We start from the raw sequence: 20,333 nt of genomic DNA, 5'->3' as shown, positions 1-20,333 counted from the left end.
TCTGCTATTTTGATTATTTGAAGAATTCTTGTCTTCCAGAAGCGGTATCTTGGTAGCAAGTAATATATTTTAACTCTTTTTTTTTTTTTTTTTTTAATCTGTCTTTTATTTTTTTTAATAAAAATTCTCCTATTCATGCCTGCTAGGTTTTAACCTTTTTTTCAGTCCAGGCATTTGCTAATTTGCTATTCTCATATACTTCCATCCTGAATACAGTTAATATTTTTATTTTTTGCCACCAGTCACATCTTATGATCTTGCCCTAAATTGATGCTCCCTGACTACCCTGCCACTGTCCATGCCTTCATTTTATCTCCAGATCCACTTGCTCAGTTTCCTGCTATCTCCACTAATAATATCCACTTTTTTTTTTTTTTTTTTTTTAGTTCTTTCTTTGGGAAGTTTATCTTCAAAAATGCAGCAAAAAGAAACTCTTTGCATCTATAGGTTTAAAAAAATGTTTCCTCTGTTCAGTTCTCTAACCAGTGACCCTTAAATACCTCATACAGGCAGCACTGTGACATTTAGACTCCTCAGGAGCAGGTGCTGGCACAGGTGAGATTATCACAGATCTCCCATCTAGCCCTACTTTCTTATGTTTCTGTATTAGAAGAATGATAAGATATTTATAAAATCTGTTTATCAAGTCGTATTTCTTCGTGAGACTGTGTTAACAGTGGCCTGCATTCTTCACCATTGTAGGACACTGTTTGCCAGGAAAGTGCAGACCCAGATAAGGAAAACGGGATTCTGGTATCTCTCTCTAATTCAGGAGGGAGTTTGAAGCTTTCATCTGTCAGCTTGCCATGCGTGAAGGTTGAATTACATGAAATAGCAATCAAAAGTACTCCTATATTCCTTCAAAAAGAAAACTTAGACAGGCTTTCTCAGTGAAGATCAATCTCCATCACACTGTAAAACAACTTCCCATCTACAGAAAATTAACCTTAGACCTATCTTCAGCTGGCCAAGTCAATTTCAAAGTTCATGTCATTAGCAATGGCAAAATAAATATTACTAAAAATAGCAAAGTATAAACTAAATAGAAAACAAAACAACAGCAACAGGAAAAAAAGCAATGCAACAATAGACACAAAAAAAAATCAAGAACAACAAAAAAAAAACCTGAAACAAACCTGAATGGCCCAAGTGCTATAAAAATACATCCAGGGGAAATTCAAATTAAGTGATCTTACTCTAATTATAGAGATTAAAAAAAAGAACTTATGTCCAGTTCTGTGCTAATTATAACAAACATATATATGTGTGTGTAAAGTTTTTGATTAGGTTTTGCGACTCAGAAGGACGATTTAGGTTTTCTAAGGTGAACTTTTTTTTTTGTTTGGCCGGTCAAAAGTCTGCATACTACATACAACTCAGATTTATCTTTTGTCTGGTAGTAAACTTCATGAGGGAGTGAAAGGTGCAGTGGCCACTTTTTTTGCCCGTGCATGATTGCAAGTCTCTTCTACTTACTGTTTTTCATGTCTGCTTAGGTGAGACTATGAACAATGTGCCAAAGGCATCCTGGCCATTTCATTTAACTCTTCACAGTCAATATTGATATCTGCCAAGGCAGTAAAAGGCAGTAAGTTTCAGAGTAATATTGAGAGCCTACGGGAACCATATGAAGAAACTTGAGGATTGTTTTATTTCAGAAATTAAAATAGAGCATTAACGTTACCACTTCTGGCTGACACAATAAATAAAGCAGAAAGACACTTTAGAAAGAGTGCCAGACTGGAACAAGCAGACTGAATGCATGAAACTCAAGAGTTTCTAAGTAGCCATCTACCCAGCCTACACTTGGCTAAAAAAGAGAAGCATGTTCTCTTCCCTCTTTGTGCTGTGGAGACAGGTAGAGTGTCGCAAATTGATATCCTACCTTGGATGTCTGAATATCCTTCTGTAGCCCTGTCTCTTGTTCTTTTTTGTTAATCAATATTACATATCTGTTTGTACAGCTTTATCATATATGGCAATGATAGCACATGGAGCAAAAATCACGTCTTCTTTCAGCACAACAGATGGACAACTCAAGTTGTAACATTTTGAAGTACTAGTATAAGCAGGTTTGTGCTTCCTCCTTGTCATTGATAATTTTTTAGTCATCAAATGATAGTCAACTGGCACAAGAAATAATTTCTCCTCTTGCTTCTTACAACTATTTTCACTATCCAATGCTTTTGTTATTCAGAAAGTGAATAATAAAATATAGCCAAGCATGTGAATCAATTAGCAGAAATTTAGAGATTTAATTTTTAAGAACGATTATATTTTTTTAAGCAAAAAGCTTTAGGATTATTTATTTTTAAAGTAAATTCTCAAATTTATTAATTTGAGTCATTAATTAGTATCCTTCTATGCCTGAGGTTGTTGCAACAAGATTAGCACTGTCTGTAAAGATCTGGAATATCAGTTATTTCATTTATTTCTTATTGATACTATTTCATTTATTACTTATTGATACTGTCTTCCATCACATTCATCTCTCATGTATACTGAAATTGAATGAAATTAATTACAATTGAGGACACAATATTTCTACTACAGTTCAAGAGCACTACTCAATTTCAGGTTATTAATATTACATTTCAGATTTTTATGTTGGAATTTCTAGGGACTTCATTCCAGATTTATGCCAGAGAATAATTGCAAAAACACAGCATAAGTAATTTTCATCTACATACTAATACATCCTGGTTCTAAATCTCATCATAAATACTATATTCAATATATGTTATTCAAAAAACTGCACAGCAAGTAAATTTTTCAATGGCTAAGTGCATTAAAATGCTTTCTGTAAAACTTTCTTTTAAAGGCACATCAATAAGACATTTTGCTACTGTCAAATAATGCTTCTAGCACTATAACCATTTCAGGAAAGAAGGCAGTATTATTTCAAAAGGCCATATTTTCAGTTTTAATGAGTATTAAAGATTATATTAATACCATGCTACAAGTTTGTTGACTTTAAGGGACACAATCCTCAACTAAGTGTTGAAATATTACCACCACCACTGTGGTGATAGTAACTTTGGAATCTGGTGGTTCTGGGATTGAAGTGAACAAAACTCCTCACTTCACCATAAGCTCTGTAACCTGGCTCAGTTTTTGATCCTCTCCACAGTGAGGCAGAAAATCTTCTATTTCCTTTAGAAAAAGGACATACAAGGAAAAGTCCTGTTACATAACAGCCTCGGTTGTTAAAATGAGTTGGACTATACTTCGGCACCTCCTGAAATTTATCAGCATTTTCCTATTCACGTAGAATTTTATGGATTACGAAATCCCAGATAGAGCTGTCAAATTACTGTGTATGAGTCTATAGCTGTATTTTTTCTAATACAGACACCAAACAACAGTGCTGAAGACAGACAGCTGTACAGGTAATATAAGTGCTTGCAGGTATTCCTATCCATAGGTGGAGACATAGATCTTCCAGGGACCTCTATGAATTTCATGCTGCAGCTTGGTTTCAGAAGAGCTGAAGTAACATGTTCTTCTTTGCTCTACAGGAATGACAAATGAGGTGATACTGACTAACTCCTTTTTTCTTCACAGAATTCATCTCATAGTTTGTTTAAAAAAAAAAGTTCCAGTGCTCAAACATGTTCTATTTCTCATCCATCCCACGAGTTTTCTGACCAGAATAAAATGACAGGTTTGTATCATATCCACTTCACATCTTCAACTTTGTAAGGACTTGTTACAGTTTTCTCAGCCATCACATATTTTTCTTTCTCTTTTCTGTCGCCTTTTTTGGTCCCAGGCTCACAAGTCACATTGGAAATAGTTCATACTTATTCAACAAGATGCAGACACACTGATATTGCAGTCTAAAGCTTTGATAACATTAAATTAGGTGGCAAAATAAAATTTAAGTCTAAGATATACAGCAAAGACCAAGAAAAATTCAGATGACTAAACCTAATACATGTGGGCTTGACAAAAGCTAATACATACGGGTTAATCAGTACTGTGACTTTTAAAACTATGAGATTTGGTTATAGGAAAGAGTTTTCATTCTTTCCTGCTAAAGACTGGAAGAAACTGGCTCCTTCATCTGCCATCAGAGCTTGATAATGACTGGTAAGTTGTAGAAAAAGTGAAGTGTGACTTCATGACAAATCCAATAGTTTCTTTTTACTTCCTACAATATGTAGCACTTAATTGAATACCGCATACTAACATTCCAACATTACCAGCTCTTTTTCATGCACGGTTGAAATGCTTCGTGACCTTGCTACATCAATCCTGATCCAGAATTGGCTGATTTTCCTAATTCAGTCTCTGTAAAAGCCAAACAACAATATTTAAGAAAAGAAAAGGTTAAAAGTATTCAAATTTTCACTACAGGTATTTCATAATAACTGCACGTACTTTTGTAACTAGAATAGTATTCAAGCATGGGGAACCAGACAGTGAATGAAAAGTAAATGCATTTAATAGACAAGTGGGGGATTTTGCCTGAAAGGGTATGGTGTTTTCTTCTTGGTATTTTGTTGACACGGTGATCTGCTGTATCTGTCTTCAGTAGGTGGCATGGTTGTTGATGGGTATGTGTTAGAGCGAGTGTAATCTACTTCTAGAGCTAAGGTTTAGGGAAAAGTCCAGAAGCTGTAAGTGATGGTTACCATTTATTCTCTTCCACTGTGACACTGACACAAATGCTCAAGAAAATGATTTTTTGAAAATAGCAATGTTATCTTTTTGCAGAACTGCCTTCCTTTTTCCCTGTCTAAATTTCTCTTTCCAGACTGACTCACTCTTTCTACTTAGCATCTGTCCACAGAGGATATTTTCACTCTTGCTTTAGGCTGGTCTTCATTTTTGTGATTTTATTGCCAAGAGATATTTTTTGCTAGAAGTCACGTGTATATGAGATTTTGCTGCATAACCAACCTATTTAAAACCACCAGTAACAATAATAAAGGATAATATAAAATGGGAAGGAGGACTGAAGCAAAAAATGTGTCTTATTTTGGTAATGTATTAATGTATCTATTTTAAAGTAAATTATCTTCCAAATGTAATTCAGTTTCTCAACAAAACAGAGTAGAGTATTTTTAAGCAAAAAAAAAAAAAAAAAAAGGAAACACACATGACTTTTGGAGACTGTCTGCCAAAATTTTACAGTCAAGTGTAGAATCCTGAATCTAGAAAACAATATATCTTTGAAGATAACATAATAAATTTGTAGAGTATCTCACACAACAGATAACATTTATGCTGCAACTTCATTTCTTTGCATTCCTACATAAATCCAATTGCTACTAAAAGTTTTAAAAGTGTGTTTGTAATTTAAATCCATCACAGCCATATAGCCAACCTCTTTGTATATCAACCTTCCTACACATTACTTAGGATCTTATACTAAATATTTATCACATTAAATAATAGTAATAACAGGTTTAAGCATCTAAATTTACTGGATTTGTAAATTTGTTGTGCTATGTAAAGAGTAGGTACGAGACCTGAGGCTGATAGAAAGCATTATCTTTGTATCTTAAGTGAATTGTGTTATAGCTCTGCTCAGATAGAAACAGTGACAAGTGCCCCACTCCTTAAAAAAGAAAAGCTATCTTTTTCTCACCTGAGTAAATGAAAAAAATATATACTATTATAAGACTCAGTGAAGGTTATGCAGAGGTAAATGTATAAGTTGTCTGTGATGAACTGTCAAATGTAAAATAGCATACAAAGGGACATGTTTAATGACACTGACTATCATTTAATTTTGGAACAAACTCTTACCACATTTACACTGCTGAGAATCATGAAAAATACAGAAAATGATAAGATGGCTTCTGAAAAAGAACAAATAATTGCAGTGAAATTATCCATCATCTTTCAATATACATCATACACTTGTGACATAGCTTTCCACAATGCACCCATGCTAAAATCATGTATTTATATAGACTAAATGATTCATGTTTTACCATCAGCTTATTACTCCTTTAGCAGTTGAGAAAATGTTGTTACAGAATTTGGTTGGAAATATGTTATTCTCATCTGTGGTCACGTGGTTCCTGTGACAATGGAAGTAACAAATAGTTTCTGAAAGTTTGTGTTACAACCTGGTTAAAGGGGAATAATCCCTCCTTCATCTCATTGTCTTCAGTTTCTTTTCTTCATCTGCCATGGAAGTTCCAGAACTGCAAGAGGTAAATATTCTCACTTGAAAATAGGCAGAAATGTTTGAGCATGTCCTCTCAAGATGTCTGTCCTGCATCTGGGTACTTCAAGTGGCAGGTATACATTTCCTTTCCTTGTAGCTGTAACCAATACAGAGCAGTGGCAATAAAAGCTGGACAGACCACCTTGCTGAGGAAAAGATGGAGAGCATAAGGGTAAATTGTGGTTATCAAAGAATCCCCTGCCAAGTTTGCACCAGAGGGAGTTTCCCAGGGCAAGATCACCACAGTTCTGTGCCTCTTTCTCCCCTGAGCACTTCCTCATCCTTCACCATCAGCCCTAAGTCCCAACTCAAGCCTACAATTACTGTAAATGACTACGACTTTGGTTATTGCTTTGCATTTTGCCTAACTGGTATAGACAGGTTGCAATTGGAAGCCACAAGAAAGCTGTACACTCCTTTTAATTCTGAACAAAATTCTTATTTCTGAGGCAAATCAGACCCTATGTCAGTAACTGTGCTGGCATCACAGCTTGAGACGACAATGTCTTTCACCTCCCATTAATCACACTCATTGCTATTCTAAGCCTGAGCTACTTTGGAGAGTATGTTTGAGTTTGAGTAAAGCAAAGAAGCACTGACAAAAATGTAACGTTAAGAATTACTTTAAAACAATTGATAAGTCTTCACTTCATATAACTTGTGCAAACACTGCAATGTGAAACTGAATGGAGCTCGAGGGATTACAGCAACTATATTTCTAGGAAACATTGTTGAGTTGGCTTTGGTATTTCTCGTTAGAGAAATCATCTTTTGTATTGTTTGCAATATTATATACTTTGAATTTTCTGCTTCTTCACAATTGTTCTCCACCTCACTAAGCTAACAGAAGCTCATCGTTCTCATTCACTCTTCCTTTTAGAAGAAAGGCAGGCACGCAGAAAAATAACTCCTAATAAATGCAGAAGTACTTGATTCTCTTTTCAATGCTGAACAGAAAAGACACGTTTTTTTTTTTAATTCAAAAAGCGCTGTTTGTTATTCTTTCCCTTCGGCTCTTATTACACATACTTACGGCATCTGACAGCCAGAAGTGATATTCCTTACGGTCTTTTGAAGCTTGCACATCTTGATAGTTTTTATATCCTTTTAACTAAGTGTTCTTAAAAAAGAAAGCTGCCCATTTGTTAACAGGACTTCATTTCTACTAAATGAACATTTTTGGATCTGTAAGTGTTGTCTCTCTATAAACCTAGCTCCTCCTTGCAACCTTTTTAGAGTCTGGAGACAGAGGAGCCAGTTGGGTTGACCTCAACTACTTGTGCCAAGGGTGTGCCAGGGATGACCAACCACTCCAAACCAATGCTTTCTCTCTGCTTTGTTTTCATGCCTTTGCTGGCCTGTGCCCAGTCTTCAGCCCTGCCTACAGTCATAAGAGGCCTTCAGACCAAGAGAACATGACTGGCTGTCTCAGGAGGATGGGTAGAAGCCACAGTTCCTAGAAGCCAGAGAAACTGAAAAATAGTTCTGCTTCATTGCTTTCTCGTGATTTCTCTTCCCTGGTGCTCTGAGCAACAATTCTGGAGCAAGAGGGAGGACAGAGCTGTGCGGTCACAGAAGTGCTTGCAGGAAAGATACTTGCAAGAAGGTCTTGGAACACAGCAAAAGCAAGAGCTGGACTCCTTGGGTGGCAGTGAGCTACTAGAAAAGCCCAGGGGCCTATGGAAACACACTCTGAAAAAATTCATCTTTCTTATTTTTTTAATGCGTCAACGTTTATTTGTGTGAATCTTGCCAGTAGTAACACTAACTAAAAGGAAAAAAAAAATACAGTGAAGGTAGATATGTAACATTGCTAGAATATTATTAAACTAGGCAAACTGAAGAACAAAACAAACACTGTGTATGTTCAGCATGAATTTTCCTTTTTTTTTTTTTTAAAGTGTATGGCTTCTTTCATGCCTTATGTGTTCAGATTTCTTTTGTTGCTGTTTCAAGGCTACCTAATAGCATCTGTCTTACATTCTTGCATTTAAATCCAATTTTCACTTATTAAATACTGTTAATGTCCTGAAGAGAAGGACGTCAAGAATAGAAAATACATTGTCCATATGATCACTAAAATGACATTCATATACTAATTTTCAATACAGTCTGCATTTCATAAAAATGGTTTTATTAATAATAGAAGAAAACAAAAATCTGATGAAAATAGAAAGCTAATAATTATGTTATGACAACATAAGCAGGTGTATTGAGCTAAAACTTATTCTGTAGACTGCGTGTGCTGTCTAATTTGTCTGATTAATACTTTCGCAGTGAGATAAAAATAGCAACAAATAATTACATGATTATGAAGAGCCACAGGGCAAACACCTACCTAGAAGTTTGAAAGTGGCTTCCAGCAGCCATGAATTTGGCACACTTCACCTTCTGCTACCTTTTCATGGATGAAGCTGGTTCACATGAAGCTTGGTAACATCCATCAGCAGCTCTGAGCTCCCCGAGTAGACAAACCTTAAGTAACCTAGGAACAAATTTAAAGGGGCAAAGTAGATGTATCCATGCATATATCTGCACATCAAATCTATGCTGGGGAAGGTCGTTAGCTGCTCCAAAGTCCTGTTCTGTTCTCAGTGATAATTTAAAGTCATATATATGAGGCATATCAGAATAATGTATATTCCAGTTTTTAAATGTCACTAGTTAGAATTTCAACTTTTTTGTTCCTGGTGTCCTACAGCCAGCACAGGAAATGAGAGGTGACACCAAGAATTCCTTTCATATCAGAGAAAACTCCGTTGGAAAATACTTGTTTAATGCTTCATGCACTTCCATTTTAAAATTCCTTCCTTAAAATATATGTAAAACCCCTCTAAATATCTCAACAAAATGAATTTATATAAAAGAAAGCTTCAAAATTTAGACTTATGATTATATTATATTCACAATGTAGACTTAATCTTAAAACTGTTTCTTCTTCTTTTATGTGTTGTGTTTTCCAAGCAGGTGCACAGAACATCACCAGACCAGCTTTCTTAGTAACACCAAAGTAATGCTAAGTCTTGGTTTTATTCTTCAGAGGTATTCCTTCACTTCTCTGACTTCAGCTCCTCAGGGCATCAATAGAACCCAGTACTACTTATTTTAAGCTTGTTTTTGATGTCATAGACATGGAAACTCTATGCATCAGCAGCAGTTTTATATCCTTCCCCCCAACCAGGATCAACATTCAAAACTCCTAGAGTAGTCTAAATCCAGTTTTAAACGAACGATTTGTTGCAAGCACAATAAAACAACAAAGTTCAGTAGTAAGGGAAGTACTCCTGGATTTGAGGGCTTAGGTACAGTGCCTGTTCCACAGAGGCTTTTCTAAATGCCTCAGGCAAGTCATCTAATGATATCTATGCAACTAAGTATGCTCTGTGAATATGGACGTTAGCATCTCTGTTCTTTGATATCCCAACTCTACTGGAGCTGGTAAAACTTCCTGATTTTACTAGTGTGCTGTTAGCATGCAAATACTAAAAATCAGACGTACAATAATTTTTCAGAGGTAAGATCCTCTTTCAGAGTTCCATGGTGTTCTGATAGTTGAGATCATTATAGTCTCAAGCAGAAGTTCAGAAAGCATGTATGTACATATGCACACACTTTTATGAACAACAGAAAGACCCTCACTAAATTCTGATCCAAAAAAGGGAACTATCTACCCTATGAAGAAATGCTAAGTGAACTGGATCTGTTTAACCTTGAGAAAAGAAGACTGAGAGGAGACCTGATCCAGGTCTATAAATATGTGAGGTGTGGGGGGCAGAGCGGCGAGGCCGGACTCTTTTCAACAGTGTGTGGAGACAGGATGAGGGGAAACAGACAGAAACTGCAGCATAGGAAGTTCCTCATAAATGTGCACAAGAACTTCTTTACGGTGAGGGTGACGGAGCACTGGAACAGGCTGTACAGGAAGGTTGTGGAGTCTCCTTCTGTGGATATATTCAAGACCTGTCTGGACACCTACTTGTGCAACCTGGTGTAGGGAACCTACTTTGGCAGGGGGGTTGGACTCAATGATCTCTGGAGGCCCCTTCCAACCCCTATGATTCTGTGATTCTATGCAAAATGTGCTATATATTAATTGCATTAATATAAGCAATAATTTGAATAAACTGGAAATTGAATATCTAGCAGTGCACTTTTTACTCTTAAATTCATTATTCAGTGCTACAAATTACTTAAGATATCTTCAGAATTCCACTTATGCTTTGACTGTCATTATTCTATTATCAGTGCTGTATTTGCAGCTAATGAAAACCTGGGGCTTGGATAACATTCCACTTCTAGCTTCTGCCCACATTAGCTGCTGTAGCAATATGTTTAACCACAGCTTATAGAACCTTCTTGGCAGGTATTCTCACCACCTTTGCTTGCAAGACAAGCTGTTGATCCCCAAGTAATGGTTTCACAGCTCTGATGAGGTGAATTAACAGCCTATCACAGCTGACACTCACATTGCTTCCCCCTTTTTTACCCCAACACTAGCCATTCACTCCTGCCTACAGCACAGAGCTAACAAGGTGTTTCTGTGAGCCAGTTTCTTCCATTAAGCAACAAAAAAAGGATATTTTTTTCCATTGCAGGGTAAGTTATACCAATTAACAGAAAAGCCTGTTGATAATCCGAGCTGGAACAAAAAAGGGAGGGGACTTGAGATAACAGGAACATATAGATGAGGAAAAGCAGGAGAAAGAAGCTGGGCAGTAAGGCTTTCTTGGCAATTGAGGTCACTGTCAATCACTGTTAACTCTTGCCTTCTGTGTGTTACTTCTTTAACATAAGTACAAGCTAAAAAGATCAGAGAGCAGCATAGGCATGTTCCATTTAGTGGTTTTTCTCTGAAATGTGCTTGGTATCTGCTGATGACTCACATCTCAGCCACAGTCTTTGATTTCAGGGTCTTTTAGTGCAGCCTATGACCAGACACCTGGGCTAACAGCAGTTTTGACAGATTGTCCTCCAACTGCAGGCACAGCTAAGGGCACAGGTATCCTGCACCCAGATGCCAACCACCAGCATGTAGCAGTGATTGTCCTTAACTGTGTGGCTGGGAAGCACTGGGATGGACAGGAACTGATTTTCTTTGAAAAAAAGTAACAAAATGTCTGTAATAATAAAAAATAAGTAAGTAAGTAAATAGAAGCTGTCAGATTTCATATTTAAAAGTCATAAATAATAGGAAATGTTCAGTCAAGCAGGTTCTGTAAATAATAGCATACTTTAAGAACTGTAAAACCAGTGGAATATCTGGTTCACTCTGCTTAGCTTCTGGCATAAAAAGAGTTAGCTGAGAGCAAGATCAAGGAGCTACTGGACCAGCCATGCTCACATGGCTGTGGTAGATCTCCAGAGAATGTTGCTGTTCTATTAATTACAGCAGTGACCTCTCCTTGTAAACATCTGTATCAGTGATGGTAGACAGGTGAAAAACTTTCCAAAACATTTTCAGAAGTAGCAGTAGTTTTTTTCTATTGCTTGTTTTCAGGCTAATCCACACGTGGTATGAAATTATATATATCCTTTAAAATCCATGTGAAGCCTTTTTATGTCCTGACACTTCTGGTACTCCACATCTCAAATTCTGGGTTTAATTCCCCATTACGCATAACTTAGGCTAACTCTGCCCCATGTGAAGAGACAGCACAGTCAGATGTAAAAGCTGAAAAAGCTGAGAATAACACCTTTTTTTTCTGACTGTTTTTTTCCCAGGTGAGTTATTTGAGGTTTTCTGAGTCACTGAGCAGCCATACAAGTGCCAGCATTGCCATGAAGGAGTCAGTGGCCACAAGCGCTGGAGAAAGGAGACCTACCCATCCTGAGGTACCTGGAGATGGCTGTGAAACTACACAGCTGCATGCCAGCCCATCACAGGTAGTTATGTGGCTGTAGGTGAATCAGCACAAAATGAAGTGACTAACTCTCAAGATGCTAATTAGAGTGTCGTTAAGTAGTGCTGCAGCTGCTAATGACCTGCAGTGCAATGACAGATAAAACCAGCATGCAACACTGTGATGAGCAAGATGAGGGTTTTTCTGACTGACTGCTCTCAAGTACAAACAAGCTGAGAGAAAGCATAATGTTACAAGTTTCTGGAACCTTTGTTACTCTATATAACAATTATAAACTTTGGCAAAACAAGAATAATTTTTAAATAAGAACTGAAACTAAGAAATCCTAAGAATTCCTTCTGGCTTTCGGTAACATTTCCCTTCCCAACCTGTTTGAAGCAGGATTAGTAGGGATAGGAATTCTAACTGTGGTATTATTTGCTGTCAAGCTGACTAAGTTGTTTAGCCACTCGGTGCCAGATCTTCCATCTGCACCCTTGTGTGATTGCAGCAGCTGCTGCCCAGCTGTTTGCTGGCCTTACCTCTGCCTACTGATTAAAAACGTGCATTCCCACAGAGAAAGATTTGGTGGTACCCAAAAGAGCTTGGATCTCCATGAAAGCTTGTCAGTTATCTCAGCTATGCAGCAGAGCAGTGCCTACCCCAGAGCTGTGAGGTGCCCCTTATTTAAGCCTTGGGCAGACCTCACATCAGTGAGAACCTCTTCCATTTTTTAATATCTAAAATATATACATTAAAATAAAGGGCTTATATCTCTTTCTCTAAATCATCTATAAATTATTCTGCTCCAAGTAGGTAGAGAGAAATAATTTCCATGTTATATTCTCTTAGTCATTTTCTAGCAAGTTTAATGTTCCACCTCAGAAAAAAATGTCAGAATATAAAGGATATCTTTCACTATCTGGTAAGTGAATTTTGCAGTGCTCATACATTCTTCACTACAAATGCATGTTTCAGCAGGAAACCACATGAGACAAATTAGATTTCCTGTTCTGCTCATGGAGAAGCAGAAGGCTCCTGATGTGTCTAGCTAGTTCAGAGTTCTTATCTACCCTTACACGAGACACAACTCAGACATTAAATTCTTCAACAGTTCTCTCTCTGAAGACTGACATGAATGGGTTGAATGACATCAAATGAGTGCTGTCCACTTCTGGAAACTGCTTGTTGCAAAACATATAACTACCAAAATGCCATAAATTTGCAGCCTTGGAAGCTGAATTTAATGTCAGGCAACTGTATCTGAACTCTAAAATAAAAATCTAAATATACAACTATAAGTTAAGGTGCTTTTGTAAGTCAGACAGAGAGCTGCTCGTAGCCACATTCTTTTGCCAAGCAGAAGAGTTGAACTCTCTTATAGCAATAGCATCTTATAGCATCGTGTAATTCCAAGGAGAATCTCAAAGCAGTTTACTTTTCTGTTTCATGTAATAACTACAACTTGATGAAAAGAGAGGACTTTTGTTATGATTTAGAATGAAACTTGTAACATTTTGGAGGTTAATCTCAGCAATGTGCATGAAGCGCTATAAAACAGAAAGCACTTTTTATGTTCAACTCAAAAAGATAAAAAATACCAAAACAAAATATCACCTATGCAATGTGGCACGATTCTTTTCTTCACTGATTTGTTGACAATTTTTCTTTAAAAGAAAACAAAGAACAGATTTGAACAACAGTGGGACCCTCCACAACACCTAAAATCAGTTGGGGATAGCTATGCTTACAAGAACAGTGGTGTGGGGTTGCTTCCCGCAAGGTTTAAATTTCATTTTTAAAAATCAATTGCATTTGAAAGTTTCCAACTATATATACATTTTTTGTGTGTGTGCATTTCCACGTGATACTAAAGTAGATGGGACTGTGTAGGAGGAAGGATTAGAATTCAAAATAATTTTGATAAATGGGAGAAATGGTCAGTAATCAATAAGATGAGATGCAATGAAGACGAGTACAAATAATCCATTGAGGCAAGAGAAAATCAAACGCATAAATACAAAGTTGAGAATAGCAACAGCACTGTAGAAAGAGACCTGGGTGTTACAGTAAACCACATATTGAAAATGAGTCAACATTATGAAGCTGATGCAAAGATAGAAAAATTCATCCTGGGGCATTTTAATACATGTGTCATATACAAGATACGGTTACTAATTGTTTTTCTTAACTCACCTCTCTGAAGCCTTAGTTTGGTGTAATTTAATAGGCTAATACAAAAAGAGGTTTAAAAAAAAAAAAAAAAAAAAAAAAAAAAAAAAAATTTAAAAAAATTTAGGAGATAGAGAATAATTATAAAAAAAAAAAAAAAAAAAAAAGGGACATGCTTGTTCTAAAAATTAAAGCCTGATGGCAGCTGTGGCAGTGTATGATAACCTTCCAACATGTAGAAGGTTCCCATAAACAGGGATGCTGCTGACTGTTTTTCGTGACGTTGAGAACAAAACAAAAACAAACAAAAAATTGACAGGTGTCAATTGTTGAAGGAAAAACTCAGGCTAAAATAGGGAAAACTTCTATAGACAGAAATAGATTGTAAAGATGTAGTGTGAGTCTCCACCATTTAGGTTTTAAGAACAAGTTAGAAAAACAAGCATTAGAGGTTCTTCATTCCTTGGAAGTGGAGAAAGGCAGTACGAACTCTGCAGTTTTTTCATTCTAGCTACTGTTGTTAATAGTGTCAAAGAAACAGAAATCTTGTAACTTAAATGACCTCTTTTATTTTGATACCATATGTATTCATAACAGTTTCTAACAATGACTTCACTTTTTTATCTACAAAAATAATCATAGAATCATAGAATGGTTTGGGTTGGAGGGGACTTTTAAGGTCATCTAGTTCCAACCCCCTGCTATAGGCAGAGACACCTCCCTCTAGACCAGGTTGCTCAAAGCCCCATCCACTCGGCCTTGAACGCTTCCAGGGAGGGGACATCCACAACCCCTCTGGACAATCTTTTCCAGTGTCTCACTATTCTCACAGTAAAGAATTTCTTACTGATATCTAGTCTAAACCGACCCTCTTCCAGTTTTTAAAACCATTTCCCCTTATCCTTGCTTCACGCATGCACCAGTGGCCTGCTCCCTGTGAGTACTAACATCTGCAGAGGGGTTAGATCTGCTGACTTTGAGCCAGTCTCTCAATGTAGCTTAACATGTCTCCTGATGCCTGCACGTCTTTTATTCCACATAATTATCTTTATTTGGATTTATTTCTGGCCACTCAAACTAAGGTTTCCCCACTCAGCCTCCCTATACACATCAGATCCAGAATTCAGTCCACAACACTTCCTGCTAACATCACTGGCACTGCTTTTACCTCCAGGTAGACTTATGTGTTAACTGAGTAAATTATCTAATGAAACATGTTTGAAGTTTTTGTCATCCTACTGTGGCATACTTTAATAGATACCATACCCATTTTAAGGATCTTATTTTCTTAAATACTTCTAGTTTTGTGTTTTTATGTCTTTGGACACAGGGCAGTTAGGATCAATATACTAATCTTCACTATCTTGCAGCTACTGTGACAGTGAGATTCAGCTGTAATTACTTCTTAAATCAAATCTCATTTGTTACTTAGAACTAAATCTCTAGCATACCAGCAAAGCTACCTACTGCCTAAAGCAGACATTTGTGGTAACACGAATTTGCTACTTTTACTGTGACATATGAGCCACCAATCTTGGGTAGCTGAAATAATCTGTTACCACTAGCTTACTTCCATTTGCGTCTTCGTTCATTTCTTCTTTTACAGTGGTTAGTCTTCCTCCACCAAATGCACTGACACTTGCGCCCAGACAGAAATGGAGTCTCAGGCTCATTCTCAATTTTATCACCTGAGAAATTTCATTAAAGCAAAACTGTATCATAGTGAAGAGTGAAGATTAGAAAACATATTTGAGAATTTGAAATTTGCTTGATTTGTTCACTTTCTTTTCTAGAGATCAAGGGCAGAAGTTCCACCTCACATTTGTCTCCCACACCTATTGTATTTGTGGACTTAAGTTTACAGGTATATTAATTGATTTTGCTGGACAAGAAGCAGTATAGTTACGGGCACATTCCTCATGCAGCATGTTTTGCATTTATTATTACCAGATTTGTGCAGAACTCAGCCACTGGTAGCATGTATAACATTTGGTTTGCATGTGAGCATGAACTGCAAGTTACACAGAGCATAGGATATCCTCTTTACTCTTACTGTGTATTACAGGCGTATAATTAGTCATCCCAGGTTAAACTGAATCCCAGTTTCTGATCTTCTGTTACTCTGTAAGCTGCTTGCCCTGTTTCACTGCAGGTAACATTGGATAAGGAGCATCCCACTGTTACTGAAGCACTCAGCAGCTTTCAAAAGCTCATATAAAGTACTACAGAACTATCACCACATCCATCACCACAGCCTCTGCATTCTTGCAAAGTCTTTGCAAGACAAACCGAGCAAGAAGCATGTGTCTGGGCACGACAGTTGTGCTTTCAGTGCAGATGCATGCAGACTTCCTGACCCAGAGGTGTCATTTCCTGCAAACAACGGGCTGCATAAAGTGAAACAGCAAAGCTGAAGTTACATCAGGTTCAGCTTTCAGTGTAGTCACATAATGTCACTGACAAAGACAGGATTCCTTAGAGTGTTAGTCTGGCTCTGTGAAAAGAGTTCTGCCAGCACAGATGAAGCAGTTGAGCACTGGAATGAGATTTTTAGCAGTTAAAATTACAATATTAATGGCTGATTTGTGATAAATTCAGCCTTTTTTTTTTTTTTTTTTTTTTTTTTTGTAAGATAATGCTAATACATCTTGATCAATGTACAGGGGAGGACAACTTAGTCACGTGTTGACCCAAAGCATACTTCTGCAATGCTAGTGCTCTCACAGCATGTCAGGATTGGAAACACATCAGTAAGAAGAACATTTTTTGAAACAAAAGTAATCATTTTGTTAAGTGGTAGTAGACTTTTTTTCAGATACTTTTTCAACAGCAGCATCACTAACTGGAAAAAAAAGTCACTCTGTACATTCAGCTCTCCAAGCTCTGTATCAAAAAGAAAGATTAACTGTGTTGCACGCTGTTGTAGACTGTGGAAGACAAAACCACTGTCAGGTGATTTGGTAAGATGTGGGATGTACAGCTCCTCAAGCTCAAAAAGACTTTGGGTAAGACTTTCTTTCAGTTTCCAAGCACACAAAAGATTGCACACAGGAAAGCACACAGTAGAGAACAGTCATCTTCTTAAGGTATGCATGTTAATTCCATGCTGGATAATGTGAGTCTGGATATTGAAAATGGACATCTTTGATTAAACGTGGATAAGTAAATTAAAGGCTGCCCTGGAATTGATAAGCACGTTTATCCTTAGATTTGCGGCAGAGTAGCTGGGCAGCAGCTTGACCTGAGGTCCTGAGTAATGTCAGATGGATTTTGTTTCTATATCCTAAGTTAAAGTTCACTTCTACATTGACTGATGTGAAGTTCATTAATGGTCAGGGTTGATATGGCAAAGGAGTGGGGAATGAGGGAGCCTTGTCTAGACTGAAATTATTGCATTAATTCTGTTTAGAAAAAAATAAAGGATTGATTCAGTGTCTCAGATTGAATTATTTTCTAACAATTACTGCTGCATCATTATGATATGAAAAAGTGCTTGGGAAAACATCAGGCAAAAATCAGGTGCAGTGGGTACTGATGTGGTAGGAGGAAAGAATAACTTTGTGTTTCAGGCTTGTGTAAGTTAGGGTCATGACAGTCAGAACTGAAATATTCATTTTTACCATTGGCTTTCCTGGCGGGAGCATTCTTGACCCAGTTCTGTGCTGTTTGGAGTCCCATAGGCTGATGCATCTGCAAAGAAATGACACAACAGACAAATTCATTCCTTGAATTCCCATGGTGGTTTTGATAATGTTTTCCACAGACTCTCAGCAAGTCAAATACCTCTGAGTTGGTCCACTTGGGATCACATGGAGCAAAGCCTAGAGAGTGAGCTTGCCAAACACATGATTTCCCCTGTGGCTCTGATCCAGGCTCTGTCTGATTGGTAATGCTATGCTGTCACTGAATTCTTCGAAGCTACTGTTTTTGGAGCCAAGATAGCTCACAACAAAACACTAGATTCCAGGAAGGGCCCAAATAAGAGGAAAAATATGCACCCAAACCTGCATATACACAAGGAAAGCAACTTCCTGGAAACATTCAGCTGCTATGACAAAACAGCACCAAGAGCATTAGGAGAGAACAAAAAGACTGGCAAAAGAAACTTTGGGCTGGCCAAAGAAGTTACTTCAGAAATGCAGATATCTGATACCTGATCTTGCATAATCCTGCCAGATTAAAATTATTCCCTCATTTATTTATGTATTCTTACCACCAACACCTACCTTACATCAGAATGGTTTTATACCAATCTAGCATTTTGTGTTTAAGGGCTGCAGCATTATCAATGCAACCAGCTGCCCTACAACCAGATTTACAGTTTTCTGAAGTTTTTCTGAAGCCACCGTCTCATTCTTGTCTCTGCTGCTTACAGCTGCTGGCCTCCCAGACCTTTCTGTCCAAATGCAACCTATGTAAGTACTGGCAGATAGCAGAGAGGATAACCAATGAAACTGGAGCATGCAGCCAGCTGTCTCACCCTCCCCCTTCACGCCCCCATCTTTTTTTTTTTTTTTTTTTTTTTCTTTGTAAATATATTTAGGTGTTACTCTGTTCAGTGTGACAAGCCTTGCTGTGCTCAGCAGAGAAACTCCTAAAAGTTTAGAAATCTAAAACTGTTTGGTAGGCACAAAATCAATGCAGGCACTAAGGTATATTTTAGAGAACAAAACAAGAGTGACAAAAAATAGGATATAATTTGAGACTAAAAAGAAGAAAAAGAAGAAAGAAATGCAAAAGGAAGGAGGGAGCAGAAAATAATGGGAAATACAAGATTCAGGGAAGTAAGTACAAAGAGGAGAAATCTGGGAAAAATGAAGAAAACAAAATCAGAGTACTATGGAAACTCATCAAAAGAGAGAAAGGCAGAAAATTTAGGACTGATAAGAGAGAAAATTGTACATGTGGATACAGAGATGGGAGAACTAAAAAATTAAAACAAGGAGCTAAATGCCCACTGGTTAAACAGAACACTGGGAGAGGTGCCAAGCTGAAAGTCAATTTTATTAGTTTGGGCCCTAGTTCAAACTATGCACCCCCTTCTGATGTGATGCCTGAGCTACACCTTTCCAGGATCCTTACCCTTCATTGGGCCTCTGCTAATGCAGGTTGTGCTCTGTTTGCAGATATCAACACAGTTTGAGCCTGAAGGGAAGTTGTGATGAAAACTTTTTGCTTCATTTTTCATTTCTGACACTTTTCCTTAATCTGTCCCAACAGCAGATGGGAATCCTGTGTCAATGAACACACACCATGAGTTATAATCTCTTTCAACAGGTAACTTCTGCTGACTTATGTGAGAATCTGCAGGGAGCAACAGGTATGAGGGGTGCACAGGGTGAGAAGTGGTTCATATGGGAACAATGAAAAAAGAGGCGTGCTCAGAATGCTTACACTGGCAGGAAGAATTTCAGCAAGAGTGACATCTGAAATTGGGAAAGAGTAGGTGGTATAGGAGTGTCACTGTGGATAATAAAGATATAAAAGTCACAATGCCCTACTGAAGCCACCTACACTACCACCACCATCTTTTGTCTGCCACTTCAATCTCATACTGAGCTGAGACAGTGCTTTTACACCTTAGGGCCACATTTCCGAAACGAGTACAGATTCTGAGACATCTGTCTCTCACTGAGACAAAGATGAGTAGCCCGGCTAACTTATCCGCCCATTTCTCATACAGACTCTCATTTTAGGAGGTGAATATGGCACACTGTGAGGTATTGCTATTGGGTCATCTGGGTGCAAATCACCATGCTTGTAAGGTTACTTCCTGATGCATCAGTGTGTGACCTGCATGTCCACAGCATGCACCACCCAGTAATAGCTTGGGCACTTTTATTTCTGATTATTTCCTTGGTCTGTGATGGAAAAGCTCCATATTTTGACATCTTTATTGCAGAGGATGCACTGGAGGGCTGAAATTGGAAGCTGTCATCTAAAGATTGGCATTGCTACCAAATTCCTTCCAAACTGAAATGGGGTCAGCAAGCCTAGCCTGGCTGTCAGTTCTTGGGCACTCATCATCTCTTCCACCACATCACATCATGGCCAGTTTCAACTTAACCAGGTATCTTCCAGAAACAGTCATGGGAAAGTGGGGAATGCCACGGAGAACTGGAGGAAACCCTACCGAG

General features: G+C 37.7%; 1 long non-coding RNA gene across 1 annotated transcript; it reads right to left on the bottom strand.

The window, feature by feature from the left end:
- Positions 1-1,064: 1,064 nt before the first annotated feature.
- Positions 1,065-18,582, bottom strand: LOC122159759. Its single transcript, XR_006168616.1, has 5 exons — positions 18,423-18,582; positions 17,817-17,886; positions 8,523-8,669; positions 5,758-6,330; positions 1,065-4,293 (listed from the first exon to the last, which is right to left on the bottom strand). It is a non-coding gene; the product is annotated as an uncharacterized LOC122159759 (long non-coding RNA).
- Between the last annotated feature and the right edge of the window lie 1,751 nt (positions 18,583-20,333).

Source organism: Centrocercus urophasianus, unplaced genomic scaffold (genome assembly GCF_019232065.1).
Source record: "Centrocercus urophasianus isolate 14NV4802_14NV808 unplaced genomic scaffold, USGS_Curo_1.0 seq_16, whole genome shotgun sequence".
NCBI classification, from domain to species: Eukaryota; Metazoa; Chordata; class Aves; order Galliformes; family Phasianidae; genus Centrocercus; species Centrocercus urophasianus.
The sequence above is the reverse complement of the archived record's forward strand: the minus strand, read 5'-3'. Positions and strand labels throughout refer to the sequence as shown.